Source organism: Canis lupus, chromosome 5 (assembly GCF_048164855.1).
Source record: "Canis lupus baileyi chromosome 5, mCanLup2.hap1, whole genome shotgun sequence".
Taxonomy (NCBI): Eukaryota; Metazoa; Chordata; class Mammalia; order Carnivora; family Canidae; genus Canis; species Canis lupus.
In genome coordinates, this window is record NC_132842.1 from 64,498,353 (window position 1) to 64,518,135 (window position 19,783).

Here is a 19,783-nt window from a genome sequence, read left to right on the forward strand (position 1 = left end):
TGAATTAGCCAACCCAGAAGCCACCCTCCTTCATTACCTCCATGATGTGGTATGAAGAATTTGCTTATACTTTGAGCTGATTTGAGTTGGGGTTCTTCTGTGCCTTGCAGCTGAAGGTATCCTAACCCATGCACCTCTTATCGCTATTTGATTGCAATTGTTCTTATGTAACTTTGAGGATAATTCATGGTGATACAAGCATAGGAGATAACTCAAAATTTTTAAATATTCAAATACTTTAGGAGAATTGCCTAATGGATTGATAAGAATTTTCTAGTTAGTCTATTGAAATTGATTGGTGGGGCAGCCCGGGGGTGGCTCAGCAGTTTAGCGCTGCCTTCAGCCCAGGGTGTGATCCTGGAGACCTGGGATCGAGTCCCACATCGGGCTCCTTGCATGAAGCCTGCCTCTCCCTCTGCCCGTGTCTCTGCCTCTATGTCTCTCATGCATAAGTAAATAAAATCTTTAAAAAAAAAAAAAAAGAAAGAAAGAAAAAAAGAAAGAAATTGATTGGTGGATGGGAATTTTCTGAAGCGTCCTCCATTTTAGCCAACATTTATTTGGTGCCTATTAATTACCACACCCCACAACAGAAGCCATGGGGGTGATTAAAGAAGGTAAAGACGGGTGTTTTGCCCTTAAGGACCCCAACTAGACAGACAAGACTTATAATAACAATATGCAATAGAATGATCTGTCCACATGAGGAAGACATACAACAAATTATGTAGGGGGTCAGGAAAAAGAACAGAGTTACATAAACATTCTCAATGAATGTTTGTTTACATTGATTGCTTAGTTACCAAATTCCTTCTCAATTGATCAAGGCTAAATCCCACCCTTGCCCATACTCAAATGATATAAATGCTGAGCTAAGGTAAAACAGATTGTTGACTATTTTCTCTATATAATCAGATAAATTGAAGAATTATTTCCAACTCAAAGTCTCTAGTTAGCATGTCTTTGAATACAAGTGAAGCAGTTATCAAATTTGAAGAAATATTCCTTGGGGTGGTGTGTTCATTAAATGTGTAACTTTGTCAGAGCGCCACCACATTACGGATTTTTTTACAGCCAAGTGGTGAGAAAAGTACCTTTGGAATAGTTACTCACCAACAACATATAAAGTGAAAATTGCGCGTGTTCTCAAATCTTTACACATTTCTCTGACTGATCATTGGTTCCTTAGAATGTTGGAGATTTGTGTGAAGCATGCCTTCAGGCTACATATGTTAAAAGTTAACAGGAAAATGTGTACCAGAAATCGAATGTAAGATTGTCTTAGATTCTTAGATCCATTCTTCAATGTGCCTGTTTCTCCAGCTGAGTGAGTAGTGGTTTCTAGAAAGCTGAATATGGACCAGCAACCAAGTGTTTGTGTGGAGAAGAAATGCTGGCAAAGCTGACCCATTTTATGATTGTTTGTGAAGACAAATGTCTATATTTTCATTTTCCATGCTGCCTGCAGAGTAGCTTGATTTTTTTTTATCTTTTTTTTTTTTTTTAAGGAAACTGCTATTTTATTCTTTTAAACATATAATAGAATGGGATAAATGAGGGGATCCCTGGGTGGCTCAGTGGTTTAGTGCCTGCCTTTGGCCCAGGGCGCGATCCTGGAGTCCCAGGATCCAGTCCTGCGTCGGGCTCCCGGCATGGAGCCTGCTTCTCCCTCCTCCTGTGTCTCTGCCTCTCTCTCTCTCTGTCTATCATAAATAAATAAATAAATAAATAAATAAATAAATAAATAAATAAATCTTAAAAAAAAAACAAGAAAGGAATAAATAAATATATAGGAAAATACACAAGGGATGAAAGTCCACATAATATATGGGCAGAAATGTGTTTTAAGTATATCTTTATAATAAAGAGCTTTCCAAAGTTCAACCAATAGCCACTTGATTTTGAGTAGCCGGCACTACATCAGAAAACAGACAACGGGCAAAGCATCCTTCTGAAGCTGTGCAATGGAAGCCGAGCTGTCAGCTACTTCTCTGATCAATTATCTTTGTCTGCTCAGCATACCCAGTGCGTACCTTCAGTGCCATCAACACAAATGCCAAGATTAGAAACAACTGGATGGAGAACAACTAAGGAAAATGGAGTCTGAAAAACCACAGAGGCCAAGATATAGAAAATAATGATTCTTTAAAGAATTGATAATCCAACAGGAGTGGTGATTGGTTTAGTCATGTCACAGTGTGGTTAATTTGAGAATATCCTGGTAAAATTAAAAGTGTGTTTACCCTATGTTCCAGGAATTGACTTCTCCATATTTATCCTAGAAAAATACATGTGGCCAGGGATTCCTGGGTGGCTCAGTCAGTTAAGTGTATGCCCAGGGTCCCGGGATCAAGCCCGGCATCAGGTTCCCTACTCAGGGACTCAGGCTCAGGGAATCTGCTCCTCCCTCTCCCTTTGCACCTCCCCCCCTCCACACACACACACACACACTGCCCATGCTCTCTCTCTCTCACTCTCTCAAATAAATAAATACAATATTAAAAAAAATAAAAGAAAAATTCATGTGGCCAAAAACAGGTACAGGGTGTTCATAAGAGACAAAAAAAAAAAAAAAAAAAAAAGAGGGCCATGAGTCAAGTATCCATCAACACAAAAATTGTTAAATAAACCATTACTCATACACAGCAGTTAAATATAATAAAGTGAATCTATATTTGTCAACATGGAATCTCCTTTAAGATACAAGAATGAATGGGAAAAGATAATTTCAGAGTAACATATACAGCTGAAATGTCTATATGTTAAGTCAATAGATCATAAAACAGTACTATTTCTTTTCCAGGAGTACATCATTTCCTTATATGAAAAATCACAGAAGGCCTGGAAGTTCACCTCCCTAACTGGTTAATGGTATCTATGTCTGTGGAAGTAAGAGGAGGCCAAGATTAAAGAGAAAGGGATTTAAAGGGGTGTTATACCTTTATTTGTAAGTTTTTGATTTTTTTATATCCTTTATTTTTATGTACATCATATACACATGACTTATAAAATCAAAATAGATAAACAAACGGAAAACAATGCAACTTTGTGTTCAAGTTTAAATCTATCCAATGTATAGGTCAGATTTGCTCAATATCCTTTGAGGTTCAGCTGCCTTGAGCTGATGGCATGATTCTGAGCCTGGAAGATTCTTAGAAAGAGAGAACAGTGGTAGAGTGAAAGCCTCTTCCCACTCTCCTCTTCATGCCTGTACTGGGGCAAAATCAAACATTCCATAGAAATTAGAGTGGGCCTGATGAGCTCTGCTTCTTTAGTACCTCTTGGCTTTGAGTTGCCTGTACGTTGTGTCACACAACATTTCACCACTCTTATCAAATCTCCTAGGTCAACAATGAATTTTTGAAGCGTCCATCAGTGTTCTCAGATGGAACAGGGATTATGCACAAGCTAGCTGGCAGAGAGTCAAGGAATGTCAGATGCACCAGAGGTCCATGGGCTGAACTAGGACTTTTCCAGTTCCACCACGGGAAATCTTGACAGTGGATGACAAATACACTAGCAGGAGACCCAAGGGATATGCTGATATGGGATCAGCAATAGTTTTTCAAAAGAGAGGTGTTCTCTTTCCCTTAGAGTTTCTGAAACTATTGGTGGCCATGTTGCTCCTACAAGGGAAGGGAGCCAAATACAGCAGAAAAATGAGACGTGGCAAAGAAAACAATTTTCACAGCACTGATCCTCTCTTCTGCATCTAATCATACCTTAAGGTAGAAATACCTATGGACTTTTTAACTATGTGAGCCAATAATTTCCCTGTTATACTGAATTCTTTATCCCCAAATATGTCTTTTCTAATACTTCCATCCTACTGAGGCCACCTCAGAGATCTCTGAGGGCTAATGACATAACGAGTGCAAGATGAAACCCACTCTGGCTTCGTCTTGATTTAGTGGTGGACACAGACCACAGTTTTGATGTCCAGGGACTGGAAGCATGAAGGACTTCTGTAAGGAAAAGGCAGTTGTCAGAAGTCAGAGGGACTGTTCAGAAGGGGATTTCTGCTCAAAGCTGGGGCATGTCATTCTCAGTGTAGCTGGCCAACTTAAGGTACACAGAAATCCAACCCAGATCCCGGAGAGCCAAAGTATATGACTCTCTCCAGTAGGTTTATATTTAATCCAAGGGAATTGAGCTCCACTGGCCACAATTTCCATTCATCTTCCCTGCTTCATAAAAGTCTTCTGTTCCCCTTTGGGAAAATGCACTCTAGTTTTGAAAAGGTGTTCACACACCATATGCTGTATGATGCCCACTGCTGGTCTGTAAAGGATCCTGGTTGGGAATGGAACAAGAATCTCCCTTTTAGAAATGAACTTAGGCTCAGTGGTTTCCTTAAGGTCCCCAAATAAAACCCTCCCATGGTCACCTTTGTCATTGAAGGCCATGGATACAATCATCCATGGTGTTCCTGGCTTTTCCTGGTTTGGTCCCAACTGCTTCTCCCCACCCCTTTAACCCAATTTTACCACAACTCTTCCTCCTGCATCAGCACCACCTGATTTATCATCTTGGTTCTTTGTACTCCTGATCTTTACCCAGCTAGCTTCTCCTCACCCTCCAGGTCTCAACTCAGACTTTTCTGCTCTCCACACTCTTCTTCCTCAGGAAAACCTCAGTGTTGCTATTAAGACCTTTCAGTTGACTGATTGGATGAGGTCCACTCTGATTGTCAAGAATAATCTCCTAATTAAAATCAACTGATTCTAGTTATGAGCCACAGCTACCAAATACCTTCATGGCAACACCTGGATTTTAATGGAATAACTGGGTACTAAAACCTAGCCAAACTGATGCATAAAACTGACCATCACATCTGGGGCCTACATAACGTTTTCCCATGCCACAGGAAAGGAGGTTCCATGACGAGAGAGGTCTTGTCTGTCCTCACCACTGTTGTATTCCTGATACTTGGTTGCATAAGTGAGCAAGTTGCAGGCAGATGTTTTCCTCCTGATAGTCCAGATAAACGCAGGTGACATTTCAGGGTGGCCACAAGGTGGCATCTGCAGGAGGGTCCCTGAGCAGATATCTACCGCTCCCTAACTCAAAAGAAGCCAAGGCTTGGTGCCAGAAGTCTCCAAGAAGTTCTTGGTAGGCCTGGCCAGCTACCATGTGGGCCCTCCCCTACCCTCAGGGAGTAAAGTTGTACCTCTGCCCTTCTGGCTTTGGACTCCTCAGACTCGCTCAAGAGGTTGTCCCAAGATAACATCAGAGTTTCTCAGAAAGCCTGCTTGGGTGGAGTCCTGGAAAGCTGGCTTTGAAGACATCAGGCTATTGGCCCAGGATCATGTGGGAGGGGAAGCATCTAGGGCTGCTCCTTAGAAGGAGCCGAGAATGGCTGCTCTTTCCAACTGAGAAATCTAATAAGCCCTTGAGTAATAATTGGTCCCTGTTGACAGAGGGCTCTTCTGCTTTCACAGTGGCAGTGGCAGCACCGAGCTGCTCTGGGGGACCCTCTCCCCAGTGGCAAGAAAAGAATATGCCCAGCTGAGGCAGGTATGAGCATCTTCATTATCACCATATATAATAATATAATAGTTGGTTTGTATTAGGGCATATGATTGTTCTTGACAAACTTGACATAAGTAAATGCTATACACTTGAATGTACATGACATGCATACACTAATTAAGTTCCACTTCTCTTTGGGATTCCTTGTAAGATTCTGCTGCTTAAAAATAAAGCCCGAGTACCACTCATTTTCTCCATCTCCTTAATTTTGAAGACATAATTTCAGACATGTAAGAAAAGAGGTTTGTCCAAGAATCACTGGTGTGAAATTGGGACAGTAACCAGGACACTGGCTGCACATCTCTCTCTGTACACTTGTTCTGGCCCAACCACCAATGCCCTCATATACGCCAACTAAATCTGAGGTAATGGAAGAGCTGGACAGCTTTATAACCACTATAATCATTTGATTTATATTTAATTTTTGTTTTCATGGCGAAACAAGGGGATTCTCACGGCACTTACAAATAGTAAATGCCCATTTTACAATCTCAGAACCTCCAGTTTAGCCAAAATGGTAAGTTAAGCCATCTTCTAAGGTCTTCAGAGAAGGGAGTTAGCCTGGCAACACAACTTAACATGTTTGGGGTCAACTAACAGGCTAAAGTGTATGTTATTAATATGGTTAACAAACATCAAAAGGAATGTTTTGAGATCCCCTGACACACCTCCAAGTAAACTGTCTGAACATCCCCAGCTAGAGGATCTCCAGAGATTCCTCTGCCTCTACATGGCTCTACGTCTGATCACATGTTTATTGAGCACATACTGTGTGCTAGTCCCCGGAGAGAAAAGTGACTATAACACAAGCAGTCCCTTTTATATGAAGCATTTTTTACAACTTTCACGTAAGCTGTTTTCATGTATTATTTTCTTTCCTCCCCCTAAACCAACTTGCAATGTTTGTGCTATTATTCCCTTGTTTTATAAATGGAGACACTGAGACTTGGAGAAGTTATAGATTTTTCCAAGGATGACAGCTAGTAAATGGCATGCAGGATTCAAACCCACAACTGTCCACTCTGGATTGTTTGTTCAGAAGCATTTGGCCACAGTTTTTAGAGTTTGCCAAAACCTTGGATCAGAGCAGAGCCAGTCCTGAGTACTTCCTTCCTCCAGGAGGAAGATGGCATGGTACCCAGCCCCCTGAGGAAGGTGGTGACTAGATGCCTGCAGGCCCTTGCTCCTCTGGTTTGCTCTGATCCTGCTTCTCTCCTACCAGCTCGGGGCCAGCCCCGCCCCTAGGCTGCTGGCATGGCTGCCAGGTTCCCTCCACAGGGAAGAAGAAAGCCTCCCATTAGCAGGGGCTGTGGCTTGGAGCATCCCTGGGATGAGAAGCATCTGTTGCTGCTCCCATTGTTCCAGCTGAGAGCACGCTAATTGTCCTCTCCAAAGTTGGACTGCAGTCTCTTGCCAGAGGGAAATTATGGACCCTTTTTCAGCAGGGGAGCGTCCTTTCCGCAGCTGTCAGCTGAATGGCCCCAGGAGGAACGAGGGGGTGGGGAGGGAGGTCTCTCTGCATCCTGATCCACACTGGGAAGGAAAGTGAGCACAGCCCTGCGAGGAAGCAGGGCACCCACTGGAGAAATACCAACCACAAAATCACAGGCAACTACTCTTCTTGACCCTTCCCCTTGACTCTGTGGCATACCTGATGGCTACTGATACTGTAGGATAATTCAGGGGCTCAAGTGGAGGCAGCCTGATGGAGTGAAAAGTGTAGAACAGGCTTGGGAATCCAACTAAGGTGAGTTCAAATCCCAGCTTTGCCGCTCATTAACTTTGCCCTTGAGCAAATGACTCCTATTCATCGACCTTCCATGGAACTGGGAGGATGACCTAAGCCAATAAATATCAAATACCCGGCAGGTGCTCAATAAATGTGTTTTGTTATTATTATTGCTGCTACTATTTTTGTCATTAAATATACCTCTAAGGAGTTGATCACATGTGTCAAGACAGCCCACATACAGAAGGTCCCCCAAGTAAGGAGGTAAGAGGAGTGGACAGGGACAGAATAGTACCATCAGTCATGTATATTCAAAAACAATATTTTAAGTTGCCTACAATCGTTCCAGGGACTGTTGGCTACTGAGAGCACCTAGCTGTCAACGAAAAGATCTCATTCTCTTAGGAAGTTCCAAAAGATTGGGTGTCCTGAACTGGGGCTAGACGAGTAGCCCATGTTCTCAGATGTTGCTAAGTTCTACACATTAACTGATATCTGATCCCACAATTGCAGACCATCCCAGGAGGCCCTGAGAGTTCCTCTGTGCTACTTCACAGTGGGTCAGAGGAGAAATGAGGCTCATGCGAAAGCCATTGACATTCAACAAATATTTCTTAAGCTCCTACATTGTGCTAGAAGCCATATTGGTGCCGGTAACGGAGGAGAGAGCAAAACAGAATAACGTCATTCCACATGCCACAGAGCTTATAGTCTGGTAGAGAAAACAGATATCAATAAAATATTCCCACAAATGTATCATGTCAACCTGTGGCATGCTGTGAAGGTAAAGTACAGGCTGTGAATCCAAGTGCAACCAGAAGTCTCAATCAAGTCTGGACATGAGGGGAGGTAAGGCTGGCCCAAGGAAGGACACTCGGTGAGAGGTCCAGGATGAGTCAATAAAATGACACTGAATTGCATTCCAGAATAAAGAGGGCCCCAAGCAGAAAGAAGGTATGAGTGTAGGCCTGGAGAGATCAAGGAGGAAGCCATGCTTCTTCAGAGGATCCCAAAGTAGGCCAATGTCATCAGAACTCAGAAACCGGAGGGGGTGGGGGAGTGAATAATAGAATGGAGAATAAATAACAGAAGGATATCTCAGCTCTGGTCATCTAGAAAATGGTCTCTGGCAAGAATGAAGATCTAACCTCGCACTGAGATTGTACAAGCCCATGATGGTGAGGGGGAGATACGGGGGAGAGGTGGGGCAATGCAGACTTTGCTTTAGCACATGAGTTACACTTTGTCATAGACCACAAAGTGACATAGCAGGCAGCCCCCTCCCCGCTGGCTACAAGGAGGGACTGCACACTGGGACAGGCCACAGGACAGAGAAAAGGGATTTACCTGCCCAGCCCTCTCTCCCATTTACTGGTGGTGGAAACGATCACTTGCAGGTCACATCATCTCCTTCATGGGCACTCAGAGAGCCAGATTCCCCTCACCAGGATGCAGTATTTTGTGCCAGTCTGAAAGAGGAGGAAGGACCCAGTACACTGGGGCACAGAGGGAGCAGAGAGGAGGCCGTGGCCAGAATCTGAGGAGGCTCTTTGAGCTCTGTCTAGACTCAGGCAGAGAATGGTGTCTAGGGATGAGAGGAGAGGACCATTTACCCTTACTGGTTGCCGTAGCTGCTGGTATTCACTCATATCTGATTCTCGTTTCTTCCAGATAGATAACTACATTCCCCAAATCCTACCTTCATCAGTTATATCCCGGTGAGAGCATGTGACAGACCGTGGCCAATGGACTCCAGAGACAAATGATGCATGCATATGCATCACTTCAGGGTCTGGCTGGTAAACCCCCTGGAGACACCCCCCACCCACACCTGCAGCTATGGGACTAGAAGCCAGGTTTCCCAAGGCCATAGAAGATGGCTTGGAGGAATCAGGAGTGTGTGAATGCCCGGAACCTCAAGTCACTCCCTAGGAGATGGTCATTCTGGAGAGCTGCCCCACCAAAAACACTCCGCTGGCTTTTAGTTAGTGAGAAAGAAACTTAAATTAACTTAAGGCACTGAGACTAGGGGTTGTTTATTATAGGAAGTAACATCACTCTACCCTAACCAATACCTGAGCCCATGATGTTCTACAGGTACTATGCTAGGTTATCCCAGATAAATCTCATAACAACACCAAAAGAAGGAAGGTTTATCCTCATTTAGCCAATGAATAAGACAAGATTCAGAGAGGTTGTCACTTGCCCAAGATCACACAACAGGTTAAAGGAGAGTTTAGATATAAACCTAGTCCTGCCATACTCTTTCCACTAAGTATTTCTGCCTCCTCTTCTAGAGTGGGGATTGATATGGGAAGAGAGCATAGAGAAAGGCACACATCCTACAAGAGGCTTATCCTGGCCTTGACTGGGCTGCCCTATCCATGCAGGAGGGGTCCAGATGCTGGTTGACCATAATTCTTACTCCTGGAAAAACTGGAGTCAACTATCAGGGACAGAGACTCCAGAATAATCAGCAGGAACGACTCAGTCCCCCAGGGACTCCTCCCATGTGCTTCGTGGACAGAGTGGTGGAGAGACTGGGAGGGGCCTTGGAAGTAGCAACAAAAGGGGTTAAGAAAAAAAATAATAAAAGAAAAAAAAAAAAACATTTAACCACAGTCAATGAAATTAGATAAAATTATCTGCTAGTCTTTATGTAAAGACCTAATGCTGCCCTCTACCATAAAGGCTCTATACAGCTTGTAAGATACAGTAAAATTAATTTTATATTGGGCTGCCAGGTGCTGTTAGAATAGCATGTTTATATAAGCAGCCCCAGAGCTTCAAACATTGAGTTGTAAAGGCCAAGTCTCAGTGAGTGGCTTAGCAAAGAGAAACTCAAATCCCTGCATTCCCCCTGGGGCAAAGTCTAGGCAATCTTTATGACTGTACACCCTGTTGGGTGTTTTTCCTCAAATAGTTCCTCCTGACAGCACCTGGCAGAGCCCTGAATGAGAATGGTGTGACCTGTCTCTGGGGTTTGCTTCACAGCAAGTTGGAAGTGAATTGGAAATGACTGTATTTGAAAACTTGGTAAAGAGAATACCTATATATAAAGACACAGATTAGACTTTCTCCAGCTTCAAATAAAAGAAGCCAGGATCATTGTAGGGAAGATGAAAATAAGCTGAGGCAGGCGTGATTGGAAAATCTCGAGACAGTGTTTGAAGCAGTGGCTCCCAGTCCAACAAAGGTGGTATACAGTTGTTGAGAGAGGAAGCCATGTCCCTTCACCTGCTTCCTTTGTGTAGATGGGCTCATGGAATATCACCAGTGGAATAAGAGCAGAAGGCATGAGTGGCTCTTTCAGACCTGTACCATCTCCCTTTCTCCTTCTGCTGGATTTTTGCAGAAAACCACAATCACCTGGAAATCACACATTGAATGACAGAGCCACAATGTGGAAGGAGCCTGGGTCTTTCCATTACTGCTTGGAGGTGAGGTAATAGCCAGTTAGGAAGATCTATTTTGGACATGATGTGGGTAGGAAATAAACTTTTATTATGTTTAAGTCATTCTATTTGGTTTTTGTTTTGTTTTGTTTTGTTTTGTTTTTAGAGCAGCTAGGATTATCCTGAACAGTGACATTCAGCCCTAAGACTGGGGAATAGTATCTTTTTTTTTTTTTTTACATTCATTAATATGCAACAAATATATTGTTGCTTTCCCTATTATGCCCATTGGAAATACTGTTAATTGATTATAGCATTTCTATCAGTCTTTATGTGATCTTGGAATCCTTAAAATTGAGATTACAGGGGATCCCTGGGTGGCTCAGCAGTTTAGCGCCTGCCTTCGGCCCATGGTGTGATCCTGGAGTCCCGGGATCGAGTCCCACATCAGGGTCCCTGCATGGAGCCTGCTTCTCCCTCTGCCTGTGTCTCTGCTTCTCTCTCTCTCTCTCTCTCTCTCTGTGTGTGTGTATGTGTGTGTCTCATGAGTAAATAAATAAATTCTTTAAAAAATTGAGATTACAGATGACTAAAGTGGGCACTCAAAATACTACCTGTTTGCTAAACCAGCATGACTATAAGCTTCTCAAGATAATGATTGAAATGCCCATCACTTAGCTTAGCATTTTGCTAACACGTACAGAGAAGCAGCTCAAAAATGTTAGTTGAATGAATGATAGGTGTTCTACCAAGAAGATCTTATTCTAATACATTTACAAGCTTTCTTAGGCTAGAGAACTACCAAAAAACAAAATTCTCAGGATAATTCAACTCAGGAACTCAGGTTTAAGGCTCCTGATAGACTTGGAGTAGCCATGCCATGCTGGTAGGTCTATATTCACTGATAATCTCCCAATCTTCATTTCATCCTACCTACACAGAAAAAGAAATCCAGAATGTCCAGATATGCTTGAAGATCCAGTGTTGGGAAAGGAGAGGTAGAAAAGTCCCAGTATTGTGTAGATGATGTCTTGAATACCATGACTAGATGGATTGTTTACCTGGAGAGTCCTCCAAGAATATATGTTCTCAGTGGTGATGATGGCCATCCCCTTTCTTTGTGTGACACCAATTCCAGCAGCAGGAACCCTCCACTTATAATTTTATGTGATCATTGAATCTATTTAAATAAAGAAAGCAGAGAGGAATTTACCCATTCAACAGATGAATAGAGAATCCTAGATGGAATATGACTTAACAATATCACAAAATATTAAAGAACAAGCTCAAGTCAAGAACCCAGGACTCAAAATTTCATCTTTCCATCCATTCATTGATTCAGCTAATGTTCATTAAGCACTAATTTGCTGAGCACTGTCCACATCCAGGTATTGCTTAACACATCCTCATGCTATGCTTCCATAGTACAGACACATATATCTCTCTCCTGCTTAGTGTGTTGTAAAGCATGCCCCTTCCCCCTTCCCTCCCATCCTCTTCCAACCTGTGATGGACAAAATTATGGGAGGAGTGTCATATGGCAAGAAAGCATTGAACCTCACTTATGCACAGTCTGGAATTTGGCTGAAAGTACCTAAGTTCAAGAATTGGACAATGTTTAATGGCTCCCCAAGGACCTAGAAGCATTCTCTCAGTGCCTCAGCCTGGGCTTCAGATTTACAAATTGAGAAAGGCAGCTTTCGGTTCAGAGCCTGGATCCATAAACACCACAATCCAGCTTTACTGGCTTTAAGCCATCACAGCATCTGGGATAAACATGGGACAATCCCACACAGACGCAGCCTGCTTGGTCACTACCACAGACATTGGGACACTCAGATTGAGAAGCTAGCTTCCATCCAAGGGTGCTTCCATCAAAGCAAGAAATAAAATGTGAAAGACTCTTCCAGAGGCCTTCAGTGGGAGCCAAGGATGACCACTGGTGGTCCAATCCTTCTACTCGTGCTAGTAGACCCAAATAAATATCAATTCCTTGACGTATCCCCAGAGGGAAGTAGGAATTCTCCTGGAAAGAACACGGTAGCATCATGAGGTGAAAATTATCAAAGGCGAATAAAATTTTTGAGATCCTGAAGCACATAACAATCTTAAAAAGAATATTAAGAAGTCCTTGGAAAACTTGCTTTTACAGTTCTCCAAGACTGCTCATCTAACCATGCTTTTCCCTCCCTGCAAGGTGTTCTCCACTCTATTCTTGATAAACTCTCAATGCCATTTGCATTTCAGGGTCCCTAGCATTGCATAAACATCCTGAAATGGATCTTCCCCTTTTATCTCTTTAAGCAAGTCTTTAATCAAATTCAAGTTTGGCACATAACCACTTCTTTCCTCCCAGCTTTCTTTTTTACATATGTACTTTAAAGATTTTTATTTATTTGAGAGAGAAACAGAATGAGCGAGTGGGGGGAGTGAGGAGCAGAAGGAGAGAGAAAATCTCAAATAGATAGAGTGTGGATCCCAAAATGGGGCTCCATCTCACTACCCTGAGATCACAACCTGGGCCAAAACCAGGAGTCAGATGCTTAACCCACTGAGCCACCCAGGTGCCCTTCCCCCCAACTTTCTAAGGCCCAGAAGGAGGGGCCCACACCACACTATTCATCCTGTCCCCAATGTTTCTTGTTATTTTATGTGAGTTTTCCCATCTCTCCTCTGAAATGATACGCCTTGTGCCAAAGAGGCAGTGTATCTGAGACTCTTTAGTCCATAAACTAAGCACTCAATTTTTAAAAAAATTAAATGCTGTTGTTGCTGTGATTAATTTTCAGGCAATGGAGGAGGCCTTTAGCTTCACATAATAGATGCTCTATTCTGAAGAGATTATCCAAATTTTGGATCTAAATGGATTTGCCATCTGCTGTGTACAGTTTTAAGTAGATAGATCCCCCATACAGGGAAGACTCTGGGCCATGGGACAATCTGTATAACCTTCCAAGGGACCTTGCATCTAGATCTGGTAACAGAAATGTTAGAAAAAATGGCACCTTTTTTTTTGAGAGAAAGCACAAGCAGGGGAAGGGGCAGAGGGAGAGGGAGGAGAAGCAGCCTCCCTGCTGAGCAGGGACCCCCACCGGGGGGCTTGATCCCAGGGTCCCAGGATCATGACCTGAGTCAAAGGCAGACGCTTAACCGATTGAGCCACCCAGGTGCCCCAGAAATGGTGACATCTTTGAAGATAAAGTAACCTAAGAGAAAGTGAAGGAACTCCTACTTTCTCAGTAATTTGTGGAGGTCTTGGAGGAGAGACTACATGCCCATGGGTCCCAAATCCAGAGGCCAGGCTCCATAAATGAACACACAGAGTTGTTGAGGAGGAAGCATCGATTGTGACAGTGGTGGCACATGTGCCTGCTGTCCCCACCAACTGGTGAAAGGCCCGAATCAATTGCCCCAGCTCTTTCACCACCACCCCCAACCCCAAGCTGGCTGAGGGCCAGGCCGACCTCCAACATTAAAACCGGCAAATGAGATCTGAGCCTTGATACACCCCCCCCCACCTTTTTTCCTCCCTCAAAGAGGATTTTGGTGCCAGCACCATATGTTGAAAAGGCCCAAGCGCAATCCTATTACCATTGCAGGAGGCATTAAATAATTACATTAATTTACCTAAATATGGAAAAAAATCTTTACAAATCAGGGACACTTGGCAGATTTTCCGGCTGCACATTTTTCCCTTGGCACAGTGCACTGTCCTGTCGGGTTCCTATTGCTACTTGGAGTGTTTCCTTTAATTGCGGGGCACATGGCTTCCCTTGTTCTGTTTAATTTTCTCGAAGCTGGTTCCATATTTTGGCTACAAACATTATAGGAAAAAAATGCCCACAAAAGTATGGATTGTGCTGGAGTGTACCCTAAGGGGGAATGCATAAAAATAGTAATTTCTTGTATATGAAACCTTTCCATGGCGGCCTTTCCGTAGATTGCTTTATGAAAAACAAGTTAAAGGGGTGGAAAGCAGGGGGTGGGGTGGGGGGCCGGGGAAGGAGAGCAAAAGAAAGGAGTAAAACTGGGAATGAGAAAGGGGTTGTGCAGTGGTGTTGGAGGTGGGCCTTCTGCATTCCTTGTGTAGGGGAACTGCCCTGGACTCTTCTTTGCTGGACGCTGCATAGAAATACCTCTTCCTTGGTCCATATTTTCACTGTCAGTGTTCACTGTGTCTGAATCCTGCACCTCCATAAATCACTGTGAAATTTGAAGGCTGGAGTGAGGATGACGTCTACACAGCCTGCCCTCCTTGATGCAGCATGACCTCACAGAAAGGCCTAAGGGATTGTCACCCACACAAGCCAACTGCAGATGCCAAGGAAAGTGAGCTCCCTGGCCCTTACAAGTGCCTCCGACCCGGAGACTCCCTGGGATTCCCTTCCTTGGGACCAAGTTTTCCAGAAAATGCAAAAAGGCTCTGTGAAGGGGCAGATTCTTGTCTTGTGTTTCCAGTCCATCGCCTGCATATGTATATGCATCACAGAACTTGTATACTGCAGTAAAGTCTAATTGCTGGAAAGTTTGCTAAGGGCTTCCTCATGTGGAAGAGTGCCATGGCCCAGCCTGTGATAGCTCTTTCTAGACCACAGGGAAAAGAGCTGCGACCAAGATGGCCCCTCTGAGAGAGGGAGCCCATGGGCATTGGAGGTAGATGGCAACCATCAAATCCTTTCTCAGGACCCCTGAAATTGAACCTTCTCAGCTGTCTACTGACCTTGGGCCACTGTGTCTGAGGCCTTGAGGAAAATCGGGCCTCAGATGGGCCAAAGTAGCTGTAGAAACCTCAGTACTCTCGTAAGGTGACATGTACCTTTTTAAAAGGTGATTACGGGGCACCTGGGTGGCTCAGTGGTTGAGCATCTGCCTTCAACTCAGGGTGTGATCCTGGGGTCCTGGGATTAGTCCTGCATCAGGCTTCCTGCATGGAGCCTGCTTCTCCCTCTGCCTTGTCTCTCTCTCTCTCTCTCTCTTTCTCTCTCTCTCTGTGTGTGTGTGTCTCTCATGAATAAATAAATGAAATCTTTTTTTTTTAAAAAAAAGGTGATTACATATGGTTAAGACTCTAGTAAAAAGACATTTGAGGAGGCAAGGAAGGGTGATTTTTTTTTTTTTAAAGTTCCTACTTCCTCATCCAAAAGTAGGTGGTTCTGGCCCCACCTCACAGAACATTTACTGTTCTAAAGTCTGGATCTGGCAGGGCCTTGGACGAGGGACATCACAAAAGAGGTCATCTGGGTCTCTTCACCGCTGTTCCTGTGCACCTCTAGCCCATCGCACCGGTGATCTCTCTCTCTCTCTCTCTCTCTCTCTCTCCTGTGGTGAATTCCAGCAATAGCTCAGCATTAGCCTGGTGCCACTTCCTCCACAGTCTGTCAATGCTCACCTCGCAGCCTGGATGCTCCTTAGAAAGGCACCACCTTGGGAAACACCCCAAACCTGTTACCTCAGATTCCACAGAGTCCGCACGTGGACAACACCCTCAAGTGGCTTCCATTCACATCGAGTCCTCAGGGGCTGTAACGATGACACATCACGTACCTTTTAGCTCTACCCTCTGAGGTGTGGGAGAAGGTATGCTCAAGTAGGACAGTGAGCTGAAGGACAGGAAATCAAGATGGTGAAGCAGAGGGCTAGCAGCTCATAAAGCTGCATCCCCCCAACCCCCACCGCAGACCTGACTGGGCTTGAGGAGGAAGTCACCTGCATCCCAGAAGAGCCCTCTGTCAGGAGCTAGGGTATTTCCAAAGGCCGTGGGTTTCAGTAACCTGGGGATATAAAGACACAACCCCTTCCCTCTCTCTGCTTCCTTCCCTCTCTCTCCTTCCTCTTCTCTCTGCTCTCTGGGATGGACTAAATTGTGTGTCGCCCTCTCCCCAAAAGATATATTGAAGTCCTCACCCCCGGTACCTCATAAAATATGATTTTATTTGGAAACGGGATCATGGCAGATGTAATTAGTTAAGCTAAAGTCATACTGGAGCAGGGTGGAGCCCTTAATCCATTATGACTGGTGTCCTTATAAAAACAGACACCAAGGCAGACAGGAAGAGAAGATGGCCACGTGATGACAGAGGCAGAGATGGAAGTGATATATTTTCAAGCCAAGGATTGTTGGCAAACACCAGAGGGTGGGAGGGGCAAATAAGGATTCTCCTCTACAGGTTTCAAAGGGAAACTTGAATTTTGATTTTGGGCTTCCAGCCTTCAGAACTGAGAGATGATAAATTTCTCTTATTTTAAGCCACTCAGTTTGTGGTGCTGAATCAAGGCAGCCCCTAGGAAAACTAATGTAGTCTCCCATTTGTCAAACCCAGTGAAAGCAAGAGGATAAGGAAACCTGGCTAAAGCAGTTACTATAAGAGGGTGGGGAAAAGTGGAGAATGATCTGGAGAAACAGAGTATGCAAAAGACAGGAACTATCAGTCTACATTGATAGTAAAGTATTAGGTTAAAAGAAAAAAAAACAGAAAGAAAATCTTTTGCAAGAGACATGTGGCTACTGGTGGTTCCCTTCTCTGGCTGCGTGAAAGAAACCTGTCTGTATATGTGAGCATGAGGCCAGCGCACAGAGGGACAGAGTATTGAGAATGAGATTCCCAAGTGACAAACATGATGATGTAATTTAAGCCCTTGATCCAGCAATACCTGAAGCCTCTCTCTTCTTTCACTTGAGATACTGTCTCCAAAGACCTAACTGCCAGAGAATAGTAATATATTTTACTTCATTCCATGGCTCTGATAAATGTAGGCATGCATATCGAGCCCTGGTTAATCTTGATATCTTTCCTAAGGGAAAGAAGGTGACACCTTCGAGACAGAAAATCTATTAGGAACCAACACATATGAAAGGAAGCTTTTCATAAACCAAATATCTAATTTCTTACAAATCTTTTTAGTGAAAAATCAGAAACAACCTAGATGCCCAAGAAAAGGCGATTAGTCAATTAAGTTTTCTACGTTCATTCAATAAAGTTCTATTCAGGCAGAAAATTATGACATGAAATGTTAGTTTTTTAAATGCCATCTACAGAACCCCAGGGTTTCCCTGGAACCCATCATGGACGGAAGAGTGTGAGTGAGCACACCAGACTACTAATATCATAATCCTGATTTAATCGGAGCATTTTACTTTCATATGTTTTTATCTATCTAGATTCCAAATAGGATTTTCATTGAATGAAGAGTTCGAGGCAAGATTCATAAGTATGTCTATTGGGTTGAGAATACTCATTGTTGACCTTTTATCCACAAGGGTAGCATGAAAGAGTAACAAAGCAGAGGAGTCTGGGTTGGATGACAAGCACATCTGAGACTATTGTGGCAAACTTGGAGCTCATGTAAAACTGATCCATTGGATTAAGGGGCCAAGTGCACAGAGTAAATACCCTGACTGGGAGCAAGAAGAGCTGGGTTCTTGGACCTACTGTGTCACCAACAAGTGATGTGCCTGGGTAGACCCAAGACTCTGGGCTAGAATTTCCTTCTCTTCAAAGGGCAGGGGCTCTACCTTGATAGTCTCTTGAGATCGTCATGGACATATCAGCGTTCTTTCCTACTACAAAAAAACCTTATGTGACATCCAGAAGAAATTTCCCCAAATACCCATACTCATCCAGTCTGCATATCCATTCCTAACTTTGGCTTTTCTTATGTATTTGTAGCTCCTTCCTAAGATATGAATTGAATATGTGGGTAGAAATAGACTGTGATACGTATAATATTTTATTTAATCATCTCAACAACCCTGTGAACGAGGTTTCATCATTCCATATTCATTTCATAGAGGAGGAAGTTGAAACTCAGAGAGGGAAAGCAATTTGTCTAAGGTCATGCAGACAGTACACATTCAGAAGCAGGATTTAGAGTCCTAAGGAGCTTTTGGTTTTAGTGACTAGGTATCACAGAGCCAAAGGCCAACAAAGACATCTTATCAGACTTCAAATTTAACAGATTTGAAGATTTAAATAGCTACAGATAGAGATAATATGGAATAATGTATATATACTTATATGTATTTTATATATTTATGAAGCATAAATGTACATATATTTAAATTTTAAAAACATATTTAAAATAAGTGTACATTTATATGTTTCATAAACATATATTTTCATATATTTATAGAAAGATTTATCTATCTATATATCTCATAAATTTCTGTATCTCCATAGATGTCTATAGATATATGTCTATATATCCGTATCATCTATATATGTAAAGAGATTTATCTATCTAGAAAGAGATTTACCTATCTAGACAGCAATCTTTATCTAGAGGGATTATGTATCTATCTATCTATCTATCTATCTATCTATCTATCTATCATCTATCTACTGAGAGTAGTCAGTTGTTCTCCATTTTTACAAAATGGTAGAGCTAGAAAAGGTGGTTAATGATAGAGTCAAGCTTGTTCATTCCATATGGAACCGAAGCTCGGAGAGGGGATGATGTAACCCAAAGTCATACTGTTGGTTGACATCCCATCCAATCCCCACATGAAACTCTGATCTCTTAAATAAAAAAATCTTAACATTTCAATTGTCTACCTCACGCTATAACCCAACATGCACTTGCTATGCTTTGTGAGGTCTTAAAAAGGGTGAAATAACCCCCCCCCCAAATGAACTTCTGCTCACCTAATGAACTCATCGGATTTACCAGATGTACAAAAGTGAAACAAATCTGATGCACAATCAGTTAATCTTCCATCTTTCTTGGCGGGAGCTTCTGAAACAGCGGGAGGACAGTCCCCCAGCCTGCAGTGGTGTTACGGATCACAACGGAAGCATATTGTCATCAGATTAATTTTCCAACGCTCCTACCCCAACCACAAAATCCTGAGAGAACGAGTGTCAAATACACTTAATAATTGCATAATTATGACATCTGTTACTCTCCAGCACCTCTTAGTGGAAAATTAACTGAAGAAATAGCAGGTTCAAAGATGTGTTAACACTCTGATAGCAGATTTAATTGAAATATGACGGGGGAGGATAATGGAGATTAAATTAAGCTCTCAGATAATCATCTGACACAAAGATAATTGAGCCAGCCTCTGCCACGTTGATGAACGCTTCAGAGATGCTGTGCAGGGTGGCATTTCGAGTATCTTATCCTTCAG

General features: G+C 43.1%; 1 long non-coding RNA gene across 7 annotated transcripts; it reads left to right on the forward strand.

Moving 5' to 3' along the window:
- The first annotated feature begins 804 nt into the window (after positions 1–804).
- LOC140633912 (uncharacterized) lies at positions 805–18,642 on the forward strand. Of its 7 annotated transcripts, none has more exons than XR_012031501.1 (6): positions 805–877; positions 2,804–2,947; positions 5,442–5,517; positions 8,933–9,060; positions 9,652–10,701; positions 17,816–18,642. It is a non-coding gene; the product is annotated as an uncharacterized lncRNA (long non-coding RNA). The 7 variants fall into 7 exon arrangements; XR_012031503.1 differs by having other exon boundaries at positions 10,617–10,701; XR_012031500.1 differs by lacking the exon at positions 17,816–18,642 and adding an exon at positions 11,598–12,683.
- Positions 18,643–19,783: the final 1,141 nt, after the last annotated feature.